General features: G+C 45.6%; 1 protein-coding gene across 6 annotated transcripts in view; it reads left to right on the top strand.

Annotated features, from left to right (window-relative positions):
- NAV2 (neuron navigator 2) overlaps positions 1-26,571 on the top strand; it is a 782,645-nt gene that overhangs the window by 376,210 nt on the left and 379,864 nt on the right. The gene's annotated exons all lie outside the window — the stretch shown is intronic.

Below are 26,571 nucleotides of genomic sequence, written 5' to 3'. Positions count from 1 at the left end.
TCCCCGCTCCATTTCCCCCTTCTTCTGGTAGGAGGGGGCTATATTTTCTTGGCAGTCAGTCAGCAGGGACTTTTGGGGACAGGCCGACCTGACGGATGTGACTGTCGGGTTAGGAGAGGCGGGAAGCCAGAGGGGAGGTGGTTTGGGGCTGGTGTCAGGAAAATGGCAACAGACCAGCTGACCTTTTTGGCACATACTTCCCTGCTGACACCGTCTCCACCTTCTCCTGGAGCTTTCTCTGATCAGAGGCTAGAGCTCAACACATTCCTAGGCTTTCTGATGCGCGAACTGGAGCTGAAGCTAATTGTAAGCAGACTTTTGGAACTCTGGGCTGGAGAAGGCCCTCAAAGCAGATTAAGCTCCCACACCAGGCTGATAAGCATGCCCCTTGCTGCTGCACTTGCTAAACATTTTTGGAAGCTGACAGGTTTGAATGATGGTGTGTGGGAGGAAGGCAAGATTTCCTCCAGTGCTCCGAGGGCCTGCCTTTGTGAGGGTTTTGTGCTCTGCTCTTCTTCTGTTGTTAGGTACAGGATTTGTCCAGTGGGCTCTGCAATGGGGGTGAGCACCAGGGTACACTTCTGCATGGGATTTCCCTTCATCCATGGAGGTGGGTTTATGAGGTGTAGTGGGCAGTCGGTGGGAGGTCAGTACAGTGACTCGGGACTAGAGGTGACACATACCCTCGAGCCTGATGAGGAGCACCCGAGGAATGAGAGGGAAAGTCCATGCTGGGATTGTTCATATCCAGGCAGCTGTTCTGCCTTTGCCCGTTTGACCCTTCATTTAACAAACATTGTCAGAGGACTGGCAGTGCATAGGCTCTGGAAAGGTGATTCATCACCCTCTCCGTGAAAAAAAAAAAAATGTTCTTCAGCTTCTCCCTCAGGAGCTGGAACAGTCCACTTCCCTCAAGACTTTGCTTCCCTCTTTTGCCCTTGGTCAATAATCCCCCCATTTCACTTCTCTGCCTCTCAATGGGCTCTTGTGTACTGATGGTGAGCACAGTTTGGATGGACTGCTAAGGAAATTGGCCACTTCCAGTGCACTACCCTGAATTTTACCTGCCTGCCCTCCTTTGCCAGTGCCCAGGGGTTCTGGGGGGTCTTCCCTGTGGCAGATCCCTGTCTGCATAGCTGACATCAAAGTGATTTTGGCCAATGGGATTTTACCTTCTTTGCCAGGGCTTCTCCCACAGTCTGCCTGATATGGTACCCATTCCCCCTCCAAAAGAGTCTCTTGGTTGTGGCATGAGGACTGTGTCTGACTGGCCATGTGGTAGTTTCCAGGTCCCAAATCTGGTATATATTATTAGAAGATACTCAGGAAACAATGAATTAAATGGCAAATGCTCTCTTGGGGTCTCTGACTCCCCTCTTATTCAGGGGATTTTTGGCAGGAGGTTGGGTTGTGTAGTGGCTGATAACACAGGTTTTAAAGTCAGATGGGTATCGCTGGTGTCTTGTGTCTGTCATATACTAGCTAGGTGACCACCTTGATTAACTTCTTTGGGCTTTAGTGTTCTCATCTATTAAAAAATGAGCATGAACAACCACTAGAATTGTGAGCATTAAGAAAAATAACGTAAAGTGTTCAGTGCAGTGTCTGGCAAATAAGGAACACTTAATAAAAGTAGCTATTTATATTGCTAACCTAAGAGATAGGGCATGCTGAATCAAGATTAATAGCCCCTAAATGAGAAAAGATATGGCTTATTCTCTCAAGACCCTGGAAAGGTATCAATCTGTTCCAAGGATTTGTAGAACATCTATCACCTTTCTAGTACAGTACCAGGCAGAATGGGAAGATGAGGGAAGGGCATGTCCACTTTCTGAGTACCTGATGGGTGAGGCTCTTTACATATAATCTCATTTCATCTTTACAGAAACACTTAAATCAGGTCTGATACATCCATTTTCTATGACAATAACAATATAGTAACAATAATAACAATGGTAATAATGGCCAAATCCTTATATATCACTTCCTATGTGCCAGGAATTGTGCTAAGGACTTTACATTAAAAACTAATTTTATTCTTATCACAATCAAATGAGATAAATGTTATTATCCCCATTTTACATGTATGAAAACTGAGGCAAAGACCAGTTTGGTAGCTTTGTGAGTAGCAGAGGTAGAATTAGAACTTGGCCAGTCTAGAACTAGATCCCATGCCTTTAACCATGATATTGTACAGGGAGAACCACAGAGACTGTCTTAGAACTTGCAGGCCCTGACTTATAAGACCACTGCTGTAACCACTGAGCTAGATGAGGCTTAGCAAGGTACAGCCACTTGCTCTGGGTCATCCAGGGTGGCAGGGCAGGGAGTCCAGCAAGGTTGGTCTGGCTTCGAGGCCTGCGGTCTTCCCACTCTTCATTGCTGTCTTTTTCCAACATGCTCTGGCAGATCTACGAGGCAAATAGGACATGGCCTGGGCCTTGGGGATTTTATAATCTAGTTGGGAGGCATAACTGATGTACACAGGGCAACAGGGCACAACACAGGGAGGCCTCAGAGGCATGCTTGGGGCTGGGTATCCAAGGTGCTCAAAGGATAGCTGGAGAAGTCCAGAGAGCCTCTGGAGGAGACAGAAGATGAGCTGAATTTTGGAGATGGGAAGGAGTGACTGGTGGGGAGGAGAGGAAGTCAGAATGAGTGTGGTAGTGGAGAATGAAGAGCAAGGTCATGCAGTGGTACTGAGCAGTTGATGTTGCTTCATGCAACAAGTCATTGCTCCAGATCTGGCATCTTCCTTTTCAAAAGGTGATGAAGGGAAAGAACAAAGGCTTTGCAGCTGAAGGATTGGATTTGCATGTTTGCTTCCTGGTGGACCATCATTCTGAATGTGCAGGATAGTTGTGAGAAGATCTGGAAAGGGTGTCCATTAAGGACCTGATTCAGATTCATAACAGATCATTGGGAAATGATGGTGATTATTATTATTAGCTTGGGGTTCAGAATATTCAATGTGGTAGTTACAGGGGAAAGGAGGCTATTCTGACACCTTGTTTTATTATGCAGCAACTCTCTTCAGCCAGTGACATCACACTGCCCCTAAACCTGCTCTTCATCTCCATCAAGTGTGAAAAGACCTAACTTAGCCAGCAAGTAGCTGTTAGGTACAGCCTTACTGTCACCCACCCTTCCTCCAGGCCCCTTACCTTGAGTCTCTCCCATAAACCTACAGCTGGTTCTCCCCTGCCCCCCACCCCTCCCGGTGGAGGAAACTGTGTTCTGCAGCAGCAGCACACCTCCCCTGAATTACCTTCCTGGGACTGAGATACCTGTGCCTTCCCCCAAGTCTGAACATTTATAGCATCTGCTCTGTTAACATGTGAATAAATTAGGACCATGTGCAGAGAGTTGTTTTAAAGACATGCTCTGTGTTTGTTCAGAAACTCTCTCTGGCTGACCTTCAGATAAGGAACATGCCTTAGCTATTTGAGGAGACATTAGCCTATTTTTAAGAAGCAGTTGCAAGGAAAAAAAGAAAAAATATATACATATATAAAATATTTTGATATTTCCTGTTTTTAGGAGCTGGTGTTCGAGTTGCACCTAGTTTTTTTAAAAAAAGTAATTAGAAGTGATTGAAATTCTCTGTGGGTGTTTTAGATGTTGAAAAAGAAAGCGTAGAGGAGGCCCCTGGGAAGAGAGCGCAGCTCCCAGCTTCACAACCTGTGGCAACTTTGCTCCATTGTGTTTTGATTAGAATCCTTGCTCCATCATCAAAGTTGATTATGGATTTGATTAGTGCATTTTTCTGCTATTGTGTTACTCCCTTTCTTCTCCTTCTCAGTTCTTGGAGGGGAATGTATAGCATGGTTATCTGCCAACATGCAAGAATGTTTATGGTTCACATATTATTGCTTACTCCATGGGTTAATTTTCTAAAGACACTTTAAGGGTGGTACTGGTGGCTTATTCAGGGTAACATTACATGTGTATATATCTGTATATAAATACATCTACTTCTGGATATGTGTATATATGCATATATACACACACATACACAAATATATACACATGGAACAGCTTAAAGTATTGAGCACATATAAGCATACACACACATCAAAGGGGAGGCTGGAGGAGTTACGGCCCAAATTCTAGCTTTCAGAATAGCTAGGTTTGCTTTCCATTTCTCATTTTGTCTTCCTCTGTGACCAAGATCTGAAGCACCAAATCTGGGTCCTACATTATTTACTTATAAGATATAAGGGATGTAGCCTTCAGAGAGGTGTTTTCATGAGGCCCCAGTGAAACTCTTGGAACCATTCTGAAAAAGTCAAACCACCCAGCGAGATTTTGGCTTAAGGTCAGAAATTCTTAGTTCTCAGAATCTGCCTCAGCAGCAGGGAAGGGAACATTTATGGAGCATCTGCTATGTGCCAGGTAGTCTGCAGAGCTCTTTATATAGATATTATTTAATGTGAGGCACAAGAAGCTGGATAAAATGGAAAATGGTCTATGCATGTTGTGTGAGGAAGCAGAGGCCAAGGGAGGTTATCACTTGGAGGCAGTTTTATGTGGTAAACTCAACTTTATTGAGAGGTCAGAGTTTGCATCTAGGCTTTGGGCAAATTATAGAACATCCCTAAACTTCAGTTTTGTCATCTTTGAAGCAGAAATGGTGATGCTTATAGGTTGGGGGTGAGGGTTCAGTGAGATATTACAGATAGGTTCCTGAACACAGTGTATGGCACATACTAAGCTAGGAATATATAGTATTGCCTATTTTTGTTACCTAAGGTCAGATCCAAGTTTGGAAACTATGTCTGCCTCATTCCAAGCTCACGTTCTTTCCACGCTACCTCTCTGCCTCCCAAGTACACAGCTGATTACATGAAAAGACAGACGGCTTGCACCATGAAAGTGGAGAGCATAGCAGGGCTTTGGTTAGATGAATGGGTAAATTAAGAACAACGTCATCCAAAGAAGTCATATGTCGAGTTGTTAACTGAAACCTTCATAGGTTGGTCCCAGACATGCTGTCTTTATAACAGTAACCAAGCTGAGGGATCTGCTACAAACCAAACTTGTGGGAAGCTTCCTTTGTACAACCAGTCTGAACTGGCACTGTAGAGGTGGTTGAGTGGAGTCAGCCAATCTGAGGGCCTAGCCCAGGACAGGACCAAGAATGGAACATTCTCATTGACTGGGCTTCTTAATGGTTCCTTATTGTTCTGAGGGCAGAAGGAAAGCCATTTTTTTCTCCCAGCAGGCATGGTTGTAATGAGAGCTGGACCTTGTGATCAGTTGGCCATTAAGGTGCCCCAAGGCATGGCCAGCTGCCCAGTGGTGCTTTACCAGTAACCACGGGCCAAATTCAATGGCTATTCTGTCTCTTGGTCACATTTTTCAAAGAGATGGACAATGTATTCCTAGAATGGCTTGGGCAGAATGGGCCATGTGATTTTGGGAACAAAACTTAGCTAGGCTTTTTGTGCTTTAATCTACACAAGACAATAGTGGGTGACACAAAGGTTTTTGCAGGAACACCCATTCGCCCACACAGAACCAGAGAATGACTCATGGCTTAGTGCCCCCTTTCCCAGGGAATACAGATCCTCTCTTGTGTTTTGCAAACAATGGGCCCCCAGCCTCAGAATATTTTGCCTCTTCTTCCAAGTGAAACCTCAACACCTTCAGTGAATTTTGGGTTATTCCAATCCCTCCATTCATCTTGGTGGGACAGAGGATAGGGTAGAAATGGGGTTTTAGTCAAGATAATTGTGATCCTACTTTCAGCGGTCTTTGGAAGCCTTTGAACAAAATTAGCTACTCATGGCAATGTGACACTTTAAAAATAATTATAATGCTAGTCATGGATATCGATTGAGCACAGCCTCTGTATCAGCATAATGCATAGCACCAGACATATATCATTCATTTAATCCTCACAACATCCCATGAGGTAGATGTTACTTCCTGAAGAGAACTGGAAATGACCACTCTAGGACTTAGCAACTTTGGTTCTAATTCTGCCTCTTTAGTCACCTTGCTACATGACCTTCAACAAATCACATTTTCTTTCTGAGCTTCGGTAACCTCACCTATAAAATGGAGAGGATAGTACCTGCTGTACCTTCTTTGAAGTTACTGTGAAGATTAACACAGGTAATTATTGTGAACAAGGCACCTGTTTAAGCATCTTACACTTTAGGTAGCCCTTGAGGAAACCAGGGCTGACAGAGGTGAAGCTACTTTTCCAAGGAGCACAGCTGGTAGGTAGACCCAAATATTTGAATGCTTATCTGTTTGACCTTTGAAGTCAACCTTCTTAAATAGCAAGTGTGAAAGCACTTTGAAAAAATATCTGAAAAAATGTTGTTACTACTGAGTCAGTAAATCACTTTCAAATTTCCTTTAGCTTGGTAATACATATGCCATTTGACTCCTCCCCCTGCCCTACAGTTTGGAAATATTGAAAATACTCTTTCAATGTTAAATAAACATTAGTTGCTTAATTGTATTGGTTGAACCTTTTTGGGATGTTTAAAATTTCAAGTCCTCTGAGGCCTCAAGGCCCACTAAATATCATTGTTGAGTGTTAACTGGCTGGGCTGATTCTAGACGGAGGAAGGAGAAAATGAGAAGTTTGATTCAAAATCACTTGTTGGTATGAGGAAGCAATCAGGTAAGTTTAGATTATGAATCATTATTTAAGATAACAGGCCAGGGATCTTCAAAAGTGTCAGTGTCATGAAAGACATAAAAAAGTTTTAAAGCAGGTGAAGGACTCTTCTAGAAAAGAGTACCAAAGCTATGACAACCAAATCCGATGAGAGATTCTTGAGTAGATCCTGGATGAGTAAAACCATAAATGCTACAAAGGTCATTTGGGAGAAAATTGGAGATATTTGATTGTAGATTGCATATTAGATAGTATTATTCTATCCATTTTAATGGTATTGGGGTTATGTAAGGAAATGTCCTTTTTCTTGGGAGCTATATGCTGAAATATTAGAAGGGAAGTATCTTGATGTCAGTAAGTAACTCTCAATTAGGAAAAATAAGGTGAGAATATCTGCAGAAAGAAGAAGAAAGAAAATGCAAAATGTTAACAACTGGTGAATCTAGGCAAAGATATATGTTCACGTCTTTCAACTTTTCTGTAGGTTTGAAATTTTTAAAAACAAAACTTTGGGAAACAAAACAAAGTCCTGCCTGAATAGTATTTGTCACCAATGCCCTTGATATTTATGAGAACATAAATGAAATAGGAGTGTGTGTGTGTGTGTGTACTCACAATAGCCTGGCCAAATTTGTTTCATGAGGTTTAGGTTCTGGACTCTTTATCTTCTTTCTGGTATAGTGTGAAAACTTTGGCTTAATTCCTTGTTCTTTCATGAGAATTGTTGCTGACATTTTATGGAAATAACTCACAAGATCCAGTTTCATTTGGTAATCTTTTGTAAAAATCTAAAGTGTTTCCAAGGTTGCAAATACAAAATAAATTTTTTAAATGAAGTAGTTTTTTAAAAAAATTTAAAACCTCTGACTGAGCCCTACTGGTCTAGGCACTGAGAAGGTAAGGAGTATGATTGGAAGCAAGCTTTTCTCTTTTGCCCAACTGAATCCTCCCACTCTTTACCCATACAAAATCAGGTTTAGTGTTACCTCCTCCAGGAAGCCTTCTGCCACCACCATGGCCCTGATACAATGTCTCTTCTACATGTTCCATAGCCTGGCCATTAGCCCCTCAGCTTGGACTGTGATTGCTTATTTTGCTGGACCATGACTTCCATGAGGTCAGGGCTGTGTCTCTCCTGATTCCTGCTGGCACAGGATCCTGATTCCTGCTGGCACATAATAGGTTTTTAGTTAATATTTGCAGAAGAAAAGAAAGGTACGGGGAGATAAAAGAAAGCATTGGAAAACAGTAGTAAATAGATATTGAACTCGAGCTGTAGATGGATCTTGCAGAACTCCCTCTTAGGATGTGAACTGAGAAGGTCACGTGATGATGGGTGGCCAAGTGTAGGAGACAGAGACACAGAATGGGCAACCTGAACACTGTCTGGAGCCAGCGTCAAAGCTCTCCAACACCAGGTCTTAGGGAAACTTGCCTGGTCTGGCTGAGTAGAGGGCGGAGGCAGATTCCTTTGCACAAGGCTGTTTTTGATATCCAAACTCTCTGGCTGCTGCGATGGAAGAAGAGCTGTCAGGATGTGATAATGACACTGCAGCAGACTGGAGGGGTTGAGAGGGAGAGAACACCATGGGCTTTGGCAAGTTTGGGCAGATTCCTGCCCCCCGCCCCCAACTGCCCCTACCTTGGATGGAGGACCTGAGAAGGGTTCTGAGGGGGTTTTGGTTGGTTAGGAAAAGGAGAAGGTTTAGAAAAGCCTAGGATAGGACAGAGTTTCCAGGAACGATGATCACAGCAACCATTTATGTGCCATTTCCTTACATAATCTCATTTAATCCTCAGACGAGCTTTCTGAGCTGATATTATTGAACCTACTTTACCAGTAGAAAGAAAAATAGGAGTCAGTGAGAGGACTAGCCTTAGAGGAGTTCTGGGACTTTTTTGGGTCACACAGCTGGTATAGACAGTGGCAGGATTTGAACTGAGGTCTTTCTGATTCCCAAATCTGTGCTTTTAACCACTGCCTTCTTTTGCCAGTAATTGAAGGAGGCCTGAGTCCCATATGAGCTACTGCTTTAGATAATCAAACCTCCAGACCCTCCTCTGCTCGGAGCCTGCTCCCTGCTTCCCTGGTCTTGGCCCTTCTTGCTGCTTCCCCCTCGTTGGGGCCTTCTGTGCCTGTGCCAGCTTGTTGCCAGAGGCTCTGTGTTTATAGGATGAGGAGCCCTATTTGGCCTTTGCCCACATCCTGCTGCAATCTGGGCAGGATCTCCTTGTCCTACTGCTGTGGCTGCTGTCCCCCAGGTGACCCCCGTGCTGCCGGCCCAGCAGGGTCCATGTGCCTAACAGCTGGCAGGACCTTGTTCCTGTCCTCCTGCCACATGCTGGCTGCAGCTCTGCTAACAGTCCCCATTTCATGCTGATTTTCTTTGATTCTTTTCAGACCTGGGAGTGACGCATGTTTACTTCAAAATGTGTGGGCCACAAGTGTGCCAGAGCTGTCAGACCTTCCGGTGTGCAAGCTTTGGTCGTGAGAAGACAAGCCTTGAAGGAAAAATCCTCCATTTAGGTGACAAAACCAGATTTAGAATAACCTGGCTTACTTGGGGTATCTGCTTAGTGATCTGTGCCTTTAAGTACCAGAGACTTAGGACATCTGAGCCAGAGGAGACCTGTGAGGCCATCTGTTCCCATAGCTCCATTGTACAGATGAAGAAACCATAACCCAGAGAGGGGTGTGACTTGCCTCCAGTCACCCAGCTCCAAAGGGCAGAGCAAAAACCAGAACCCAAGCCTTCTGTCTCTGGGCAAGTATTTTCATCTCAGTTAGTATTCAGATGTTCTGCTCTGAAAGGCCTGATAGCTTAAAGATTGGAACCAGCCCTATGCTGTATATTTTTTCCCCTCCTTCTACCAAGTAGTTAAAATGAGTATCTTTTTTTAAGAGACTGGGTGTCTCTCTGTCACCTAGGCTGGAGTGGCGTGACCATAGCTGACTGCAGCCACAAACTCCTGGGCTCAAGGGATCTTCCTGCCTCAGCCTCCCAAGTAGCTGGCGTTATAGGTGTGAGCCACCACACCTGGCCCAGAATGAGTGTTCTTAATTGCTTCATATTAGGAAGCTTCTGCACTTGGCTCAAAGAATCAGAAAAATAGGGCCTCTTTGCGGATGGTATAAGTGTGGCAATAGGCCACCACTGACCACCTCCCATAGTCCAGACACTTTACATACATTATCCCTTTTAAGTCTCACAAGGGGACTGGGGACATTTCATCCCCATTCTATGTATGAGGCTCAGAGGAGGTCAGTAACTTGACCAAGACCACATGGAGCCAGTACTGGGGCTGTCTAATTTCAAGTCCATGTTCTTTCTACGCAGCCTCTTAGACCCTTGCTAGCTGGAAGCCAGAGAGACCTGGGTTAAGTTCCTACTTCCCCATTTATTTTATTTATTTATTTATTTTTTTTTTTTGAGATGGAGTCTCGCTCTGTCGCCCAGGCTGGAGTGCAGTGGCGCGATCTCGGCTCACTGCAAGCTCCGCCTCCTGGGTTCATGCCATTCTCCTGCCTCAGCCTCTCTGAGTAGCTGGGACTACAGGTGCCCGCCACCACGCCCGGCTAATTTTTTGTATTTTTAGTAGAGACGGGGTTTCACCGTGCTCTCGATCTCCTGACCTCGTGATCCGCCCGTCTCTGCCTCCCAAAGTGCTGGGATTACAAGCGTGAGCCACCGCGCCCGGCTACTTCCCCATTTATTTACCAGGAATCTCACCTTCCTAATGCTAGGGCGAGGCCTGGGGCACAGTAGGCACTTAAGAAATAGTTGTTGAACTGCAGCTTGTACAGATCTGCCCTGTCAAGCCTCAATTTCCCTGGGTGGTTATAGAATTTCAATACATTGTGCAAGCTAAAGCAGTTCATGTATGTAAAAGTGTGAGGTAGATCACTGTTATTTACTGAGCACTTACTATGTGCTTGATATTCTAAGTATTTTATGTGGATTTTCCCATTTAATTGTCACAAAAGCAGTAACCACTGAGGTGGATACTTTTGTGATTGTTTCCATTGTACAGATGAGCTGGAGCGGGTAAAGCATAAGCAACTTGCCCAAGGTCACACACCCAGTGAGTGGAGGCGCCAGGTCTGAATCTCAGGCAGTGACTGCAGACCTTGCCTCCTTCCCTACAGCATGGTCCTCCCTCAATGCTGCTGCCCACTAAACCTAAGTCTAGTTGAGGGTGGGGAAGAGAGACACGTGCAACTGAGGACACAGAAAGGGAAAGCAACTTGTTTAAGATCCCCCAGCAAGTGAGAGGTCATAAAACCCAGCAAAGACTTGCCGTCTAAAGTAACATGGGGCCCTAGTCTTTCAAAAGTGTTCCCTCTCTAATGGAGAAGGACACAATATCCTGGACAGTACTCCTAAACTAGAGATGGTCACCAGGAATCCCGAATGCCTGGTGGACTCCATGGCTTTCCTCTTTGGTCCTTGCCTCTCACTCATTTGGAATCATTCCTTCTCTGGATTGCAGAGCAGAAACCAGAATAAATTTGACCTAGTCTCTAGAAATGTTTACCTGGCTAAAAATATGCCAGCTTTGTCATATTTTTAGCCACATTTAGATTTGAAGTAGATGAATTGCCCACACCCATGTATTAGGCATGAACTGTTGGTACATTTTGTAACAGGACCTGCTAGTTTTCCATTCCAAAGAACTGGAATTCAGTCAGAAATTTGTCATTTGCAAATACCAACTCTCGCTACATTCCATTGCTGTTTTTAAGAGTGTCTCGTCACCTGGATTGGGAGGAAGCAGGCCATGGGCGAGGCCAGGCTGGCTGGGCTGCCTTGGTGCATTCCCCAGGTCTGGTGGCTTCTAATTGACCTCTGCCTGGCTCTGCCAAGGCCCTCACCATTCTGCAGTGTGTTGCCTTTGGATTAGCATAAGGGCAGACAGGGTGCTTATTTTAGAACTGGAAGGAGAGGAGATATATCAATAAAAGAAATGGGAAAGGAAAAAATCCCTTCAGTGGTTTAAAAATATCTCTTCCTTAACAGTCTAGATTATTTTATTTCTTAAAAACAACTAGTAATTTTCTCCTCCGAAACAGCATTGGAAAGAGAGGTGTGTCAGACTAAAAAAGGAGGGGGCTGCAATGGTGGCCTGTAGGTTTCACTCCTCTGTCCTGTTCCTATAGGATAGGTTATTTTCCCCAATCTCCCAAAGCCTTCCTATTGACTCTGGAACCTTAGAACTATATCACAAAGACTCTGTTTTCTTACCCCTTCATTTTGAAGATGAGGATGCCACGCCTCAGGGCCTTTGCGCTTGCTGCTCTTCCTACATGGAATGTCTTCCCCAGATACCAACAGCACTCACTCCCTCAGCTCCAGTTCTTTGCTTTGTTGTTACCTTATCAGAGAGGTGCCTTTCCTGAGTTTAGAACTGACTCTGAGCTGCCCACAGTAGAATGTGGGAATCAGGTTTGCCAACAGGCACGATTCCACTTCGTTTTCAGTTTTTCTTTTTTCTTTTTCTTTTCTGCCCACTTTTTGTGAACTAAACACTTGCTAACAAAAGTATGGTCTGTGGCCTGGTTGTAATGGCATCACCTGGAAGCTTATCATAAATGCAGAATCCCAGGCCTTGCCCCAGACCTGCTGAATCAACATCTGTATTTTAATAAGATCCCAGATGACATATACAAAAATGAAAGTTTAAGAAGCAGAAGAGCATTTATGCCCTCAAGCCCTTCAGAAGAAGAATCTAAGAGAAACCCCATCCCACAAAGTACTGTCACCACCTCTGTCTGGAGGCACAGGCCCAACTGCCTCAAATAACCCCTATGGTTGAAGATGGGAGGGATGGACGGAGTCACCCTAGAAGAGGGCCTCATAAGACAGACTTCCAGAATCCGTAGCTACTCTGTTTCTTACATCTCTCTCATGTTGCTTAGGGTAATTCACCTGCACACTGGGCTTTGTAGCTAATGTTTGGTCACCATGACCAGAGACTGTTATCTACTTGGTAGCTGCAGAGGGAAGGGGAACCCAGTCTTTAACCTGGGAGTGCAGCAGTAATTAGAGGGCCTCGACTCCCCACTCTGCTAGGTGTGCCTGGGCTGGTTGAGATAGCACCTTTCAGGAGCTGGAGGCAGTTCTATCCAGCACGTCTCACAAATGGCTGTGAATGCCTCTCTAGATCCTTCAGCAAAGACAGGTCAGCTATTCCCACAGTCTGAATAGAAACCAACTCCCACAGTCCTTTGCTGTTTGGGAATCTTCCAATTCTTGAGTGCCCCAAATCACATTGCATCATTCTAGCATGTGGTTATGTAGGAGCTAGGATGCTTCCCAGGGCACCAGTGGGAGGGGCTCACTCCCTCTCCATTCCCTTGTCTAATGCTCAGGGAAGCCCTCTCAATGGGCAGGTGCTGTGCAAATGTAATCTGCCTGTGGAGGCATTTCTTTCAATCACCCCGCAATTCTGCATTGATTTGGGGAAAGCCCACATGATAAGAGCAGAGCAGAATAACTGAGCTCCTGAATTAGGCTGCTTGATGAAATTATTGTCTATTGCTGATGTTGGAGCCTTTTTCCCTTGTTCTGTGTAAATCAGGGCTATTTTAAAGCTGTCACATGATCACTGATGCCATAGAAACTGCCTGACCTTGTGCACACCTGTGTCTCAGTCAGGCCTGGGCCACCACAGGTGGAGGAAGAGGACTTGGTGACAGAGGTGTAGCTTCACTCCAGAGTCTACAGGAGGAAGGAAGGTAGTAGAGGATGCTATGGAGCACTTTTTGGCTTCTCCTAGCTTTGTCCAGCTCTCCTAGCTTTGTCTCATTTAACCCCATTGAAACTACTGGAGGAATGACCACCCCAGCCACTCTAGAGTCCAGACCTGGTCCTAAGCAGGGACAGGGAAGCTGCTCTATGACTGAGAGATGATGTTTTGGCACCAAGAAGGTTTCTGTGTGTGTGCACGCATGTGTTTGTGTTTGCATGCACATGTGTCCAGATGCTCCTTGAGAGGCTGCAAAAAGTCCACTTTGGCCACTGGCATCACCATAGCATATGGGACAGTATGGTGAGCCTGAAAGCGCACTGTTCTTAGAGTCAAAAACATTAAGTTCTCTTTCTAGGCCCTCATTTAGCAAGCTTTATGACTCTGGGCGCATATTCAGTGGTTCTTCACCAGCCGTGTGTAGAATTGTCCAAATAATCCACCAGCCCTGATGTCTCCCACAGATTCAGGCCTGGAGTGGCACTTTGGCATCTGTATTTCTTAGGGCTCTGCAGGAGATTCTGATGCACACTCTGGGGTGAGATCTGAATTTGAGACTAGCCCCCTCAGAGAAGTCAGGATAGTGAAGTGGAAAAGAGCAAGTGGTCATTGCCACACAGACCAGGGTTTAGATTTCAGCTCTGTCCATGTACAGCAGCATGGTCTTAGGCAAGCTGCTAAACCCTGCCTCTGCTTCCTCATCTGCACCACAGGCACCATAGCAATGACCTCACAGGGCTGCTCTCAGCACTAAATGCGATCATGTGGATGAGGCATGTGGCAAATGCCTGGCATGTGAGTACACCATAAATGTTACATCTTGGGTGTGAGTATGTCTGTGTGTGTTTTCTGCTGTACTGTTATATATGGATAGAATCCTCTCAAGAAAAGTCCAAGGCAGAACTCAATCAAGAAATGAGATGGCAGTGCTCTATTATACTAGTGTAATTTGGCAATAAGGAAACCAATTAATTCATTCTTTGTTATTAATAGCAAGGAAAGTGTGCAGAGAAAGGTCCTATGGGGCAAGAGAGAGATGCCAAGAGTGCACCCCTTCCTTCATGACAGTAGTTCTTAAACTTCAATGTGCTCAGCATTACCCAGGGAGCTTGTGAAGTGTGCAGAATCATGGGCCAGAGAATCAGAGAGTCTGATTTTGCAAATCTGGGGTGAGGTCCAAGAATTCATATCTTTGAAAAATATGACCAGGTGAGTATGCATAACATGATCTGTAGCCTTCACTCTGACAAAGACTGGTCTAGACTAGAAGATGAAATTGGAAGACTGAGGGAAGATGGGAACTGGGTGACTTGGAGCAGGCAGGAATGCGATCCTAGAAGATGGGAGAGGAGCTGAGGTTTGAACGCACGCAAGAGCCCGAGAAAACAGGGAAGCATACTTTGGATTTGGTCTGATGAACAGACGGTGGAGAGCTCTCGTGGACAGGAAGCTCTGGCTCTTCTCCCTGCTGCCATTGGCAGGGGTTGCCAGGTTGGGTAGGCATCACACTGGGAATGTCAGCCACTAGGAAGGGTTTACTGAGACTCCTGGTGAAATATAATGAACCCAAGGCATGTGTCTCTTTGTCCTCTGTTTAAGGCCCAAGATGGCTGCCTTTAAGTTGCCTAACTGTGCCCATAGAGTTGAGCTTCTTTTTATCTATTTCCTTATTCAGAAACCAGGGCTTGAAGCAGCCTGCAGTGGTAGACCTGGAAGTATAAAGTAGATTTGTGATGCTCAGGGCACCAGAGTGGGCTAACAGAAAGGGCACCAGAGATGATAGGAGATGTTGAGTCTCATTTCTCCTTATTAGTGGCTGTGTTGGCTGAGAGGGGCCTCGGCTGAATCTGAGGTCTGCAGGGTACCCACCTTCCATGATAAAGTCTGAACCAAGACATCCCTGTAACAGTGGCCTTTGGATCTGCAACCTATAGGAGAGCAAATTTTGGGGGGTCTTCACTGGATCAGGAAGAGCTACAAATAAGAATGGAGAGGGGAAGGGGATGTTTACTCAGCACTTACTATGTGCCAGGCTCCACATTCCATGCTTACATGATGTTTGTAATCTAGCCTCCACCTTAGGAGGTAGATAGCTCTAGTTTTACAGATGAAGAAAGAGAGGCCCAGAGCTGTGAAGCAACTCACAGCTTTACACAGCCAGGATTTGGTAAAGCCTGGGCTTGAACTTGCATCTATCTGGCTTCTCTCATGAATTTTCCACAGTTCTACGGTGAATGTGTTGGGGACCTTGATTCTTGGTCCTCAGGTGCAAGTGCCTCAGAAGCCCAGTTCCCCTTGGCAGGGTTGGGGGTTCAATGTGGGCAGAGTGCCCTGTAGTCCTGTGACTTGTGGGGCATTTCTATGCCCTCCGTCAACAATCCAGCCTTCAGTAATGTTGTGCTGCTGCCGGCTGCTTTCACCACATCCAGACCCCCCACCCACACAGGCGAAGGTTTTGGCCAAGGGCACCCTGGAGGGGGAGGAGAAAGTGCCTTCCAGAGGGGCTTGTCACAAAGCCCCTGAATGGACCCATTGAGGCTACAGGGCAGGACGACAATGGGCCTGTTGGGGCCCTCGGTCTGCTGAGGTGAGAGGGCTGGGGCTGGGCAGGCAGTGCTGGCTCAGAGGCCAGACGCTGACTTCCAGGGCTAGGAGCCAGCGCTTCTGACGTGCTCCGAAATGCCAGCTTTGCTTAATGGGGAGCAGCTGGGGTGGGCTCTGCCTACCTCCCTATGCCAGGAAGGCAGCGTGAACCCAGTTCCTCAGGCCACAGCCGCTCTTTTCCTCCTCCTGGCCTGACACTGCTCCCCCTTCCTGTGCCAGGCCCTGCTCACTGGACACCAGGATCATAGTCAGCTCCTTCTAGTGTCCCCTTGGTCCTCAGGGACATTCTTTTCAGCCTGATTTGATAAATAACACCCCTTCCCCAATAGTCTAGCCTGCCTACAGGTGCAGCTGCCAGCTAATATGCAGCATGCCCAGTGAAATTTGAATTTTACATAAATGGTGAAAAAATTTTAATTATGTTTAAATATGTAATAAATGACAAAGCCTGAACCAAGATATGAGTTCATTTTGTGGGTCATGGGACACACTTAAACCAAAAAATTATTTGCTGTTTATCTGAAATTCAGATTTAACTGGGCATCCTCTATTTTTATGTGCTAGATCTGATGACCCTGCCCAAGGCAGCAATGATGGATACCCATGTGGGGTTACTAGGACTTAGTTAGGTTTTCCTTGATGCCACCAAGGTGGGGTATAGGGAGAAGGAGGCCTTTCTGTGCCCACACTCCACCTCCCATTTCCTGTACATAAAATGCTGGATGCCACACTTAGTAGGTCTTACTAACAGGCAAGCATTGCCCCCAATGTTACCCACACCACCCTCCCTTCTAGGAGCTTCAGCTTTCTCCCCAGCTCCCACAGTGGGAAGGGAAGCTTTGAGATACAATTGCAGTTGGTGACTATTTACTGAGCACCTGCTTATCACACTGGGCTGAACCCTGGCAATTTGATGAGAATGAGACAGATGTAGACTCTGCCCTTAAAAGAGCTTACAGGCTAGTAGGGGAGAAAGGCATTTGAACAAAAGAGCAACTATAATTCAGTGAACCATAAACACTGTGGGTAGATGGCAGGGGTTGTTGGGAGGATAGTTATTGAGGGAGGTGTCTTAGAAATTCCAGGAGAGCACCTCACTCATACCTGTAGGATCAGGATAGAGGTCTTGGAGTCAGGGGATTTGAGATGAAATCTTGGGCCACGTCATTGAGTTGAGTAGCTATGTGGGCCTGGGCCGATCATTTAACCTCTTGAGCTTTCGTTTTCCTTATCTAGAAAGTGGGAACAATTTTCCTTGCTTTAGGGACCAATGTGAGTTTCCAAGTAAAATGATTAATATGAACATGTATTGCTAACTGCAGGGTCCTAGGTCAAACAAATGTGTGTGTTTGTGCGTATGTGTGCGGTCAGAGGTAGGAGTTGAAGGATAGGGAAAATATAGAGGGGTTAGGAATACTTGGGCCCCATCCCCACTCTGTGGCTTGTACAGTATTTTACTGTTTGCAAAGGATAATGATTAAGAGTATGGGCTGGGAGGCTGAGCTGAGTAGATCACCTGAGGTCAGGAGTTTGAGACCAGCCTGGCCAACATGGCAAAACCCCATCTCTACTAAACAAAAATACAAAAATTAACTAGGCATGGTGGCACGCACTTGTAGCAGGGAGGCTGAGGCAGGAGAATTGCTTGAACCCAGGAGGCAGAGGTTGCAGTGAGACGAGATCATGCCACTGTACTCCAGCCTGGGTGACAGAGTGAGACTCCGTGTCAAGAAGAAAAAAAAAAAAAGAATATGGGCTGGAAATTCAAACAGGCCTGGGTTTCAGCTCCATCTCTACTGTGTGACCTCAAGTAAGTACCTAACCTCTTTGTGCCTTAGTTTTCTGCCCTGTAAAATGGAGCCTCACAGCATGGTTAAAAGGATGAAAAGTAGACCATTCATATAAAGTGCTTAGCATGGAGTCTGTCACATAGCAAGTGCCCAGAAGTGGGCAGCTATTAAGAGGGTCTTAGTTGAGTAGCATAACAACCTTGTGAGATAGAAATTACCAGGTGGAAAATGAAGTTCAGAGAGGTTAGGTAACCAGCCCAAGGAGGCACAGCCAGAGAGGTGCCTCTGGGAGAATATACCCCTGGCTTCTTAGGAGGCCTTTGGTCACCCAGCCTTCAAGGAACTCTGCTTCTAGCTTTTGTTTGGACACATCCCTGGGGACTAGCTGGACTCTGGGACTCCTTGCCGAGTTATGGTCTGGTTCAGATACCTGGATGTTTCCTGGAGATCTCAGCATGCCTGTGTGTGCCAGGCCTACCTTGCCCAGCCTCTGCAGGGTCAGGGAGAAAGAGCATCCTTTAGGAATCTGAGGACTTATGTGCCTCACACCAACTATTCTTCCTTTGCTGGATTTGAAGTCTGAGATGTGGGCCTCATTTTTATTATCTTCTTATTTCTTTGTGTTAATCAATGCCCGCACAATTATGCAGTTGGCATGGATGCTAGTTTTATTGTCTGGAATACAAAAGCAGCTTTGAAAATGGGATATTTCTAGGGAGCAGCTAGGGGTGAGCCTCTCACTGGAGAAGGCAAACTTTAGTCAATCATTTCCCCCTCCAGTGGGAACAGGAGCAGGTGGATTAAATTGATCCATTAGGAGATCTTTTGTTTCTAATAGAATAATCATCAACAACCCTTGATGGTTGAAGGTCAGGGAAGGGAGCTAGACTTGGCTGAGCATTTGCTGTGTGCTCAGCTCTGTGTTGGAGCTTCTTTCACAATCAAGTTCAGTTGTCTCTATCACTCTGTGTTTACGTCTTAGACCCATTTTTCAGATGAGTAAGATGAGATAGAGAAGTTGACTGATTTGATCTAGGTCACATGGCTGGTAAATGATAGCTCCAGGTTTTGAGCTCAAGTCTGTTCAGTTCTGGAGTCCATGCCTTACTATCACCCATGTGCCTAGGTCTATGTGCTTTAAGGGAGACTGAAACAGTGGAAAGCATGTGCTTGCCTTCAGGTTCTGCTAAGAACCCAAGATGCTTCACTTACTGCACAACGGGTTTTAAGGCACCTGCACCATTAGTTCCTGACTTGATAACATGGGACTGAGACTTCCAGGGGAAATGGGGTAGGAGCTGGTTTCTGATCTCACATTTACTTAAAGGAGAGAAAGGATTTAGATATATGGGGAGAGGAAAGAGGGTTTTTCAAGGACAGAAAGCTATCATGGAATTCCAAGTAGGGGAAGGCAGGCTGAAAATAGTGTATAAGAGATTCATACCAGGACATGGAAAAGGATGAAGACTGGAGGCCTACCTGGAGACTGTTGGTAATCCTGGTAATGCTACTGATGGTGGTAGTGGAAGGCTGATGGTGGTAGTTGTGATAGTGATAGTGATGGTGATGGTTAACATGTATTGAATGCTTAATATTTGCCAGATACTAGTCTAAGAATTTTACAAGCATGAACTTGTTTAATGCTCACAACAATCTTATAGGAAAGGTACTATAATTAGCCCCATTTTTAGATGAGGAAATGGAGGCATAGAGAGGCATAAGCATCTGAAATAGTAGTGGACTTTGAGGCTGGAGAATAACAAGCAGATGTAAAAGCCGTTGAAGGAAGAACTAGGGCAGAATCTGGTGACCATGTCGAGAAAGGGATAAAGGAATATGAGAGTCTACAATGAATTCAAGGTAACCTATTGATCTTTTATAGGAACCAACTTCCTGGTTGTAGTTATTGGTGAAGTTATGACCTGACCAGCAAAGACAAGCTTTCAATTTACTAAATGCCTTTGTTAAAATGGAAATGTGATATTTGAGAGGATGAATATAATGAACCATTGCCAGACATAGGCATCTTAACATGAGTGAGGTCATCAGCTTCAGTGCAAGGGGAATTGCTTAAGTGAAGGGACACTGGATGGGTTAGTTTTGAGAAGGCCTGTGCCAGCCAACTCCTTCCTTTAGGGTGTGCTATCCTAAACATAACCACCCAGGGTCTCTTTTCCTGCAACCGCTTCCCCTTCTTTCCTATTCACCCTCAATCTGATGTAAAGCAGTTCATGCTCAAGCATTCGTTGCCAACACTGGATTAAGGTCTCCCTCCTTCCAGGTTGTACACTGGCATTTTAACAGAGACTTTCAGAAACTTGGCTAATGAAGGTGGGGATGTGAATGATCCTGGGGTTAGGAAGGGATGGGAAAATTTCATGCATCCCTCCCCTAGCTCCCAACAGACATACAATGGAAAGGGCTGGGGTCTCTACCTAGGCTTCACACCAGCAGTGCCTGGACTCCAAGTTTCTAGACCCAGGTTCCCAAGAAAGTCATGAAACACATTCTGTTAGCCAAGTATGCCATGGAGGGCTGGGTCAAGCCTATGAGCCTCCACTCAGGCTGGACGTGAAAAGCAGCCTTGGGCCCTCCAGCCCACCTAGGTAGCATGTAGTTATTACAAGCTTGGACTCTCCAGACGGCCAAGCTAGAGTTGGAGCCTAGCCTCAGATTTGTTTGCTGTGTGACCTTAAACAAGCCATTTCATTTCTCAACTCTTAGTTTTCTCACGTGTAAGTGAGGATAATAGTGTTGAGAGGAGTAAATCAGAGAAGGTCTGTAAGGTGCTGAGCCCAGGACGTATCCCCTAGTAGGTACTCACTACATATAAGCTGCAGTTGTCGTGCCAGGCCCACTGTGAACAACTCCAGAAGACATAAAGCTTCTCCATGGGCTTTGGGATGAAGCCTGGGACCAGGCACCTCGGTGTTCCCAGTTGCAGGATGGCAGTGAGCTTAGAACGGGCCCCTGCTCATGCTCCCTGGCTCTCTCTGCCAGAAAAATGGGTGGTACTGGAGAGTCTGCATTTCCCTGTGAGTAGCCTTCTTCCCTTGGCATCCTAGGCAGGGCCTTTGTAGAATTCCTTTTCAGCCCCCAAAGATCCATATCAGAGGTAATAGTAGTTCCAACTGATACTTACAGAGCACCTACTATGTTCCAGGCACTGGATTCATTAATCCTCCCAACCTTTCTATGAAATCAGCACTGTTATTCACCCTGTTTTACGTGGGATGAAATGGAGGCACAGCAAGGCCTTGCATAGAGCAAGTCACTTGCTTAGAATTATACAGCCAAATCAGAGCCACGACTTGAACTCCATTCTGAACCAAGGAGTTTGAAACCATTCCTCCTGCATGATGCATGAAATTTTAATAACCTGCCGACAGCCCAGGAGGTTTGCAGTTTCTCTGAGCCCAAGGGACCAGAGCCATCTGGTGGGTTCTTTTTCAAGGGAGTTGGTGTGACTGTTTCAGGGTAAAATGCAGAGAAATAGCATCACTTTTTTTTTTCCCCCTGGTAAAAATAACATGCAAGGATGGGAAGAACAAATGGAGGTTGGGAGGCTGATATTGTGGGGAGGAAGGAGCTAGAATTGCTGGGGGCTGTCTACCTGGTGCCATGTGCTGCCATCTGCCCAGTATGGGGGCAACATCAGGCTGACCTGCCAGCACCTGCCTGGCTACCAGCATCAGCTTTCAGGAATAAAAAGATCTTTTTCAAAAAGCCTTTGTCCCCCAGGGAAGCTCAAGGGGCAGAGTGAGGTCCGTGGAGGGTTGTGACAGTTCAAAACATGCTGCCCATTTATAGTATGCAGCAGTGACCCTATATCTCACCCTCTCTATAGCAACTAGCTCTAGACACAAACTGGGCATGGCTTTTGATCATGAAGCATGTTTTTACAAACAAAAAAATACGGAAAGTAGTTGGTGAGGCTGAGATTATGTTAATTTATGCAGTTTCCACTGCTGCTAGGATTAAAAATAGCTTTCTTTCAAGAAAACTAGAACTACTTACTGTCAGTATGCCTTCTAGGCCCTCTTGCTGGGCTCCAGGACTGGTGGGCCAGACACAGGACATGGATTATGAGATCCTCCTTGGCAGTCCCAGGTTCTGGAGCTTTGCTGAAGTGGAAGATAAAGACACTTTATCTCCCAGTGGTAAGGACTCTTACAAAGTCTTTACTGCATGTTTCATAAAACTGGATATGCTGAGCTCTAATGAAAGCTGTTGTCAGCATTAAATACCCAGGGAAAGACCTTTTTAAAGGGAGGCCTTTAAAAAACTGCCACAATGCTCCTGCACTGAAGTGCTCACACTTTGCTCCATATGAGAGAGGGAGGGGAACTTGGCCAGAGTCATCCACCTCATAAAAGGCAAACCCAGGATTTAAACTCAGGTCTGGTGCCTCCAAAGCCCAGGAACTCATGACATCTCTTCCCCCAACTCTGCTGTTCTACATGTTGATTATGGCTACCTGTGGTGCTCATTTTAATCAGATTTCATCAATATAAACATTAGTGGTGGGGTCTTCCTTTAGAGTTAGTATAGCCACAACCACCTCCCCTAGGTTATGCAGGACACCTGGCAAACCTTTTCTGAGGGGCCCCTACCAGGGGAAAAAAAAAACTTATTGCCAAACATTAATATGCCAGCCCCATTTTGGCGGGCCAGTCTCACACAATCTCATGAAATAACTGCAGTGCCAGCCAGGAGGGGCAGTCCTCTTGCTCTCCTAGAATTGGCCGCTAGCCATAGAGCCCAAGGCGACACCACTGGGGTAATTCCTGAAGATCCTTGGGACATCTGGTTGACACCATAAGTGGGCAGAAGTTTAGAGACTGCTCTGAAGGGACAGCTGAGGACGGGGACTCCTATGGTTCTGGGTCAGAGCAAGGAACAGCCTGGTGAATCCCAGCCACTGGAAAGAGACTTAGAGAATTTCAAAGAGAGCATGGAAACCAGAAAATATGAGTGAAAGAGAAGGGAGTGAATCTACATATTACACACCGTCTATATACCAGTTACAGTGCTATGCATCGTGGGGAGTTACAGAGTGCACAAGAAGGACAGAACCCATACTTTCACAGATCTTACAGCCTGGTTGGGAAAATAGGCATTGTAATCACATCATGGCAGGGAGAAGGGATGGGGAAGAGGAGATGGGGAAAGGGCCCAGCTGTCAAATAGATAATCCGAAGCAGAGTAATATGGTAGAAGGTGGTAAAACCTGGCAATTGCAATCACAGACTTGGGATCAAAGAGACTGGATCCAAGAACCATCCTTGCTCCTTTCCAGTTCCATGTCTCTATGCAAGGCATTTATTTATACTCTGAGCTCAGTTTCCTCATCTGAAAAATGGAGATAAGAGTTCTTACCCCACAGGGTGCTTGAGAGGGTTAAATGAAATAGTGCATGGAAGGCACTTAGCAGGAGGTCTGACACACATATCGTGCCCAGTGAATGGTGGCTATTACTAGTTATTATCTGATTTCTGAGACCTGAGCAGATCCAACGCAGCTGATCTGAGTAGAGGAGCTGAGATAAGTAGGTGCTCTGACAGCCCAAGCCATGGCTGATGGTGAAACCACTGACAATCTGACAGCAAAGGAAGAGGGGACCAAAAAATCTACCATCTCAGCAGCTCTTAAAGCAATTAGTGGTGGTTATGATGTGAATTTCTGTTTGATGTCCTCTTCTTTTTGAGAAGATGTGAATATATAATGTAGAACTTCATGGATGAAAAGGTAAAATAAAATTTCGAGTGCTTTGAACATGAAGATTATCTGGAAAATTCACTGGCTGGGGAGGCCTACCTCCCCAACATGGCATGCAGAAAGAGCTGTCTTGGGCTTATGGAGAGGTTGACACCTCCAGGACCATCTGCTCTGCAGAGAGTTCCCTGAGGGGGCCGGTGACATGCCCCAGAATCAGGTCCCTTTCCTCCCTCGGTGCCAGCTATGCTTTCCCTGCCAGGTGGCACCGGCCCAGGCAGGGCAGGGGCCTCTAGACATATGTCTGCTGAAGACCCAGCAGGAGGCTGTCAGCCTTGCCCAGGCTGGATTTCCAGTTCTGTAGATGTAGATCATAAATGTGGGTGACAGATGTGGGAGATACACATCCAGGAGATGAAAAGATATCTCCATCTGCTTGGTTCTGGAGAAAATACGGAGACCATAAGTGGATGGTGGCTTTTCCTAATGGGGAACTGTGGCTGAGTTTTCCTGGGGCAAAGCAGTATTTACAACCAACCCAGACCCCGCCCCCAGTATCCTGACACCAGGTTTGGCTGATCAAGTTGGTAGAGGGGACTTGTTTGCTAGGGGATACTGGGGAGAATGGTTCCTGGCCATTGTGAGGAGAGCTCAGTCTCTGTCCTGTAAAGGAAACCACACAGGTTTTAGTGTTTGGGTTTGTGACGGCTCTTTAAAGGTGTTTTAATGACAGCAGAGATGAAAGGTAAGGCTTCTGCTGCTCTGATGTGTGACTGTCCAGACTGCCCACAGCAGTGCAGAGTTGTGTGCTGGAGCTCAGAACCTCCCTTGGAGCTCAGTAAATTAGGTTCGGTCCCCTGGTTCACGTATTTGTACCTGCTGGGAGAAGAGGCAGAAGCTGGAGAGAACACACAACTAATATTAGAAGGAAAAATGGAATTAGAAACATATACAAATCACTAGCCTGGGCAACATGGTGAAACCCCATCACTACAAAAAATACAGAAATTAGCTAGGCATAGTGGCACATGCCTGTGGCCTCAGCTACTCAGCAGGCTAAGGTGGGAGGATCACTTGAGCCCAGGGAGGTCGAGGCTGCAGTGAACCATGATTGTGCCACTGGGCTTCAGTCTGGGTGACAGAGTGAGACCCTCTGTCAAAAAAAGAAAAGAAGATACATAGACAACTCTTATACACTTCCCTTGTAATCCTCCCAATTTGGTCAGTAAAATTTAAAATCATTTATTGAACATTCATGTATACCAGATTCTGTGTTACTCTCTTCATATTCTCAGTTAATCATCATAGCAGCCTAGAGCATTCTCATTTTATTTGCATTTTAATGATGAGAAATGAGTAAAGAGAAGGCTAGATGCCCAAGGTCACACAGGAAATTACAAAGCGGAGATGTAAACTCAGGTCTGTCTCCCTTATTTGTTACTTCAGAGGTCACACTGAGGACCCTGAATCCCCCTGTTTTGAGTGTCAGTGGCGAATTTTTAAGCTGAGGGGTGTAGCTGATGGCCCTCAGACTGAATCAGGTCTGTGGAGACATTTGCTTATCTGGCACATTGGTTTAGAAAATTTTTAAAAATGATTTTAGATAGTGTTCTCTGTTCGCCACAGTCTCCACCATGCTCATATGTCTTATACCTGGTCAGCTTCTTGGCCCCTGTGGGAATTTGAGTTTATAATCCCTAGCTAAACCTCTTTTGCTGGAGTCAGTGATGGAAACAGAGGGGACTGGCAGTGTCCTGAGGAAAAAATGCTTTATTTTGCCCTCTGAAGAAGGAAGCAGCAGCCGGCAGCTCCAGACTTCGGCCAAGCTGGGCGGAGGAACTTCTAAGAGGGCCCTGGTGTTTGCTTTTAGGCTCAGAATCCAGCTTTCATTAATTTAAATTTCACAGTAGATCTGAAGAGGACAGTGGAGAGGAAACTGTATTATCCTGTCCTTGGAGAGGGAAAGGAACGTTCTCCCTGTTTATTCGTACTCCGAGCAGGCTCCCCCTGTAGGGCAGCCACTGGGAGCTTGTTGGGGAATCCTTTGTACTGCGCACTTGGGAGGCATCTACTAGAAATAAAGTACCCTGTGACATGCTGGAAGGGATCTCTGGACAGTAAAACATACAAGGAACAGACCCAGGGCAAACTGTACTTATTCATGATGGGCCCTGAAGTGTGAAGGGGTTTATCCAAAAGAAGTAGGTAGGTGGCATTCCAGGTAGAGGGGACATTGTGGGCAAAGACGTGGGGATCAAAGAACACAGGAGACATATTCAGGGAAGGAGGTTTACTGATATTTTGCAGAGGAGATGAGTGCAATGGGGGAATTGAACCAGAAACGATACTTCCTTTGGTAGCCCAGTCAGCAATAATAGCAAACATTTATTGAGTGCTTACTGTATCTCGGGCATGTTATGAGCATGTGACATATATTGTTTTCTGCAATCCTCACCAAAAGCCTATAAGGCAGACACTATTACTATTTTTATCATCTACATTTGCAGATGAGGAAGCTGATGCAAAGAGCTCACAGCCACATTCCAGGTTACCCAGCTATTATGGTCTTAGAGCCAAAGAGCCCACACTCCTAACTTCTTCTTCCTGCTGCTTCCCATAGCAGCCAACAGTCTGGGTGACCTCTCAGTAGAAGGGATGTGAGATTGTAGCAAGAGATGAAGTGAGAGGAGTTTAGATCCCGTAATGTCACCATATTCAAAGATGGGAATGTAACCTTTTCTGACATCAAGGCTGTCTCCTAAATGGCCTTAGCCTCCCCCTTACAGCTTTTGTTTTTTAATTTTTAATTGTATAAATTTAAGGTGTACAATCTGTTTTGATATACTTGTACATAGTGAAATGATTACTACAGGGAAGCAATTTCACATGTCCATCATCTCATATAAGTATCTTTGTGTGTGTGGTAAGAGTGCTTAAAACCTACTCTCTTAGGAAATTTTCAGCATGCAATACAATATTAACTATAGTCCTCATGCTGCACTTTAATCTCTCGATTTATTTATCCTACAGAACTTCAACTTTGTCCCCTTTGATCTATAGCTCCCCATTCTTTCCCTC

This window comes from Symphalangus syndactylus, chromosome 6 (assembly GCF_028878055.3).
Source record: "Symphalangus syndactylus isolate Jambi chromosome 6, NHGRI_mSymSyn1-v2.1_pri, whole genome shotgun sequence".
NCBI lineage: Eukaryota > Metazoa > Chordata > Mammalia > Primates > Hylobatidae > Symphalangus > Symphalangus syndactylus.
This window is presented reverse-complemented; position numbering and strand designations above follow the sequence as displayed.